Genomic DNA, 5,148 nt, shown 5'->3' with positions numbered 1-5,148 from the left:
AACCCCTCTTTTTTTTTTTTCAGTCTACGTTTAATATAAACTCCCACATCTTTGCCACCATTACCCCCTTTTTGTTTCTTTTGCTTACCCTTCTGTCTATGCCCCCACTTCTCTAGCAACCTAACCTTAATATCTAGTCGAACTGTATTTGCTTTCTGTGTTTTTTTCTTCCCACAATAACTGATATATTAGTACACAGGGTCCCTTTACACCTTAAGACAATTGGTGTTCAAGGAGTGATTGCTTTGGAAACTGCTACTCCATTTTTATAATGGGCTTCCTAATGAATAGTGGCTGTTGTTGCAGATAGTACTCCACTTTCAAGGTAGGACTGGGGATGAGGCCTGTTGCCCTAAACAGCAATCTAACAGAGGAAGCCAGAACCTCAGTGCGGCTACAACCTAGTCTCTCTAAACACTGCAAATGCATCCACTCAAAGAAGAAAGGCAACAAGAGGGGGGAAGGCTTAATCTAATAATCTCACTCCAAGATGAGGAAGCCCCCAAACAAAGTACAACATTAAAAACCAAGATTCCTCCTTACCAATTCCAAAATGAGAGCAATATTGTAGATGGAAGTTTCTGTCCTGCCCAGTCCCACAGCCAGTTGGTCCCAAATAAACACACAGAGGCTTATATTAATTATAAACTGTTGGCCTATTGCTCAGGCTTATTACTAACTAGCTCTTATGACTTATATTTACCCATAATTCTTGTCTATGTTTAGTCATGTGGTTTGATACCTTTTCTCCATAAATAAGTCACATCTTGCCTCCTCTGCATCTGGCTGGTGACTGACTCTCTACCTTTCCTCTTCCCAGAATTCTCCTACTCTGGTTGCCCCACCTATATACTTCCTGCCTGGCTACTGGCCAATCAGTGTTTTATTAAACTAATATGAGTGACAAATCTTTACAGTTTCAGAAGTTTAGTCCATTATCCTCATGGCAAGAAGCATGTCAGCACACAGGCAGACATGGTGCTGGAGAAGTAGCTAAGAGTTCTACATCCGGATCTACAGGCAGCAGGAAGAGAACAGCCACTTGGCCTGGCAAGCCCACCCCCAGTGACACACTTCTTCCAACATGGCCACACCTCTTAACTCCTTTCCAACTGTGCCACTCTCTGGTGACCAAGTATTCAAATCTATGGTCCTATCGGGGGCCATTCTCATTCAAACCACCACAGAGGGGATCCCCAGATCTTTTTGTCCCTCTTTACAAAATGTGGCCACAACTAGCTAAATTTCCCCCTTCTGCTTTTCACTATTAATTGTCTTTACAGAGGATGGGTGACTGAAACAGGCTAGAGGCACAGGCTGTGAACACTAGGAGTGGAGGTCTTTAAACAAGGATTGGAGTTTTCTGGAGATGGGGACAATGCATATAAAAACCTAATGAGAACCTATTCATTTATAAACTTTTAAAATATAAATACATTAATAGTCATATACCAATTGATATGATGGTCATATATTAATATTAATATATTGGTAATATGTTAAATATTACCAATATATTAAAATATATTGATATAAATCAATATTTTAAAAATTTAAAACTTATAAATGTATATGTTCCCATTAGACTTTTAGATATATAGAGCTTATAAATATATATGTATACACATATACATACACATGCACACACATATATGTGTATAGATAGATGACAGACAGACAGACAGACAAAGAGAGAGAGAGAGAGAGAGAGAGAGAGAGAGAGAGAGAGAGAGAGAGCTTAACATGCAGCCAGATAATATTGCCCCAAGAAGCCATGGGGTTAAGTGAAAATCTCAGTGCCAAGTATGAGATGTCTTCTTATAAGTCAGAGAGACCTCATACACAATACCAACTATTGCCATTGCTCTTGGTTGCTCAACAGAACTGAATGTAAGAACCTACTGCTGAATGATGTGGGATGTCCTTCTGTATATGTACTGCTTTAATTGGTTGATGAATAAAGCTGTTTTGGCCAATGACTTAGCAAAGTAAAGCCAGGCAGGAAATCTAAACAGAGATACAGAGAGAGTAGGCAGAATCAAAGAGATGCCATGTAGCCGCCAGAGAAGAAAGATGCCAGAACATTACTGGCGAGTCACAGCCTCATGACAATACATAGATTAATAGAAATGGGTTCATTTAAGATGTAAGAGCTAGCTAGGAATACGCCTGAGCCATTGGCCAAACAGTGTTGTATTTAATATAGTTTCTGTGTGATTATTCGGGTCTTGGAAGCCAGGAAACAAAAGCACAGTCTCTGTCCACAGCTAAAGAAACCACAAACTGTTCTTTCAGGACACATGAACCAAGCTGGAACCCAGCTGGAAGTTCTCCATGCTGGTAGCATTCAACAGGCATGAAGGTACTATGCAGGCTGCTGGGGAAGAAGAGTTATCAAAGGTCTTACCTAGCTGTGAACCCCGCAAGTTACAATGACTTGCTGAGCAAAGTATGTCCACTGGTACAATAGCGGTGTGACTATTATGAGAATAAGCAGTCACTTGGTGATAGGATTTGAAGACCGCTTCACTGGAGGGAGCTCATGCCTAGTACAGTAAGCCTGGTCAAGAGCTTATGGGTGGGGATGTCATAGACCCTACTGCCGCTCATATGCACACTTCTGTTCAACTGCCTCTAAATACCTATCCTTATATTCACAGACATGCACTAATACCAGTCATCAGAGAAGCGTCTCTTTTAATAAGCAGTGGCTAATGTAGACTCACAACTGGCAAATGTTGAGAGTAGGTGCCCATTGAAGGCTCAGCCCCCAATAGGGCATTATGACCCGTTTCAAGGCTCTGGGAACATTTTCTGAAGATGGGGCATAAAGAATGTAATAGCTGGAGGATAGGGGGAGGGCTGCAGACTAGATATGGCTGCTGCACTCATGAACTCCCAGCAGCTGGGGTTACCTGCACAAGACCTGCCCTGGATTGGGCCTTTGATGTCTCATCACGGCCCTACCCCTCAGTGATGCTAGTGGCCACTGGGAGGAGGAGGGTCATTTTCTTCAGTGGTGTAGCCACACATTGCTCACGCTTCAGTAAATTAGCCCCTAACTACATTCATACACGCAACTCTAATTAAACTCAGTGTGTCATACACACACACAAGGTAGGAGAGATCTGTTGGGTTTCATGGGGAGGCAGGCAGAGCTCAATGGAAGAGTGAAAGTTATCAAAATTCATCATATGCATGTTATTAAATCATCCAGAAAAAATGTTTCACACTCACTCTCTGAATATTGTCCTGTGATACCATTCTCTCCATGTCGTGGGAATCTGCATAGTCTAGGCGGCTTGCTTCTCCAGGACTCCACTCTACTGTTGTCTAATCGTTCTCATTGTTACCACTTAAATCCTTAGACAAGCAAGTTTTCACAGTCTTGGTCAACATTTCTTATCTTCAACATGGGGATAACTATCGCACCTAGTTGGCAGATGTCCAGCAAACTGTAGTAACTCACACACAGATCGCCTGGTGTATGGGATAACAAATTCCGGCCGGCGCTACAGCTGTCACTTCCCATCTATTTAGCAGTGAGCTCTGGGGGCTTCTGTGTTGTGTCTGAAGATATTCAGATAAGAACTGTATGTGCGCTGATTGTCTTTATGTCAACTTGACACAAGTCAGAGTCATGTGGGAAGAAGGAACCTCAATAGAGAAAATGGCCCTATAGATTGGCTCACAGTGTATTTTATTGATTGATGTGGGAGGGGTCCAGCTCACCCCTGGGTGCCTTAGGAAAGGTACCTTAGGAAAACAGGCTGAGAAAGCCTCCAGCAACAAGCCAATAGGCAGCACTCCTCCATGGCTTCTGAGTCAGCTCCTGCTTCCAAAGTTCTATCCTATAGCAACAGTAAATGGTAAACCGTAGTGTGGAACTGTAAGCTGAAATAAATCCTTGCCTTTCCGAGTCGCTTTTGGTTATCGTGTCCTAATGCTGCCACAGAAATGCAGCTAAGACAGTGTTGAAAGAAGCCGATGTCCACTTCTCTCACGTGCATTTAAACATGGACTCCAATCTGATACTATCCTCAGGTCGAAATTGTTATTTAACCTAGTGCTTTCGGGTATTTTGTTTTTGTGAGATATTGAACATGAATATTCTAATTTTGTAAAGTATGGTTTCTGCAAATTAAAATAAGCAAGCTTATTATCTATTTGGATGCTAGAGGTGTTTTGCTCTTACCTAACATATTTTAATAGACTTATTTAAGATAAATTCTCATTGTCTTTATTTTATGTTTACTCAATGTGCCCAAGGACATGGTCAAGCATTATTTGTGTGTTTTGGGATGAAAAGTAAAGCAGGTTGCCTGCTGTAGGTGGACCTCCCAATCCACTGAGTAATCTTTGTGGGCACTAGGTCTTTGGGATTGACCTGGAGGACACGAAGAAAGCATGAATGTGATTTGTGATAAGGCTTAAAAAAACTTAAATGAATGATAAATATCTTTAAGACTGACAAAAAAGCTCAGAGAAGCCTAATTAGAATACTAAATAAAAAGGGATGCCAACACAACAGAAAGGTCCAAAGTGGGGTCCTGGACCTACTGCCATGCTCTTAGCTCTTCTCAAGCTTGCCAATCCCCACTGTGTATTTAGAATTACAGCCTGGGAGCTAATTCCTGAGATGAAATATTCTCTATCTATATACACCCTGCTCGCTTTCTGAAGAGTCCTAACTCACCTATAGAAAATAACACATAAAATTAAGTTAACAAATCTATCACTTAAATTTAAAAAAAAAAAACCTGGTAATACTAGAATTCAGTATATTTTGCTATATGTGTATTTACATGTAGTTATATATGTTACATAAGAGATAAGCAAAAATATATGTACAATTATGTAACCAGTAAATAAGAATCCTTGACACTCATTTTTCTTCTCATTCTTTTTCATTAACATCCTTGTTTATATAGAATTAAGAAAATACAAATGGGAAAATTTACTGCAATTTTAAGTTTCAAAATTATTATTTAGTTTGAGTTATGAAAATATAAATTATACATATAAATATAGGTGCTTTAACTCTTTAAAATATTTTGCAGTAACATGCATTTTCAAGCAATATTCATTATTTTTACAAGACAGGAAAAATACAATTTTATTTATTCATGAAACTGTACATAGGAAAAC

This window comes from Arvicola amphibius, chromosome 4 (genome assembly GCF_903992535.2).
Source record: "Arvicola amphibius chromosome 4, mArvAmp1.2, whole genome shotgun sequence".
Taxonomy (NCBI): domain Eukaryota; kingdom Metazoa; phylum Chordata; class Mammalia; order Rodentia; family Cricetidae; genus Arvicola; species Arvicola amphibius.
This window is presented reverse-complemented; position numbering follows the sequence as displayed.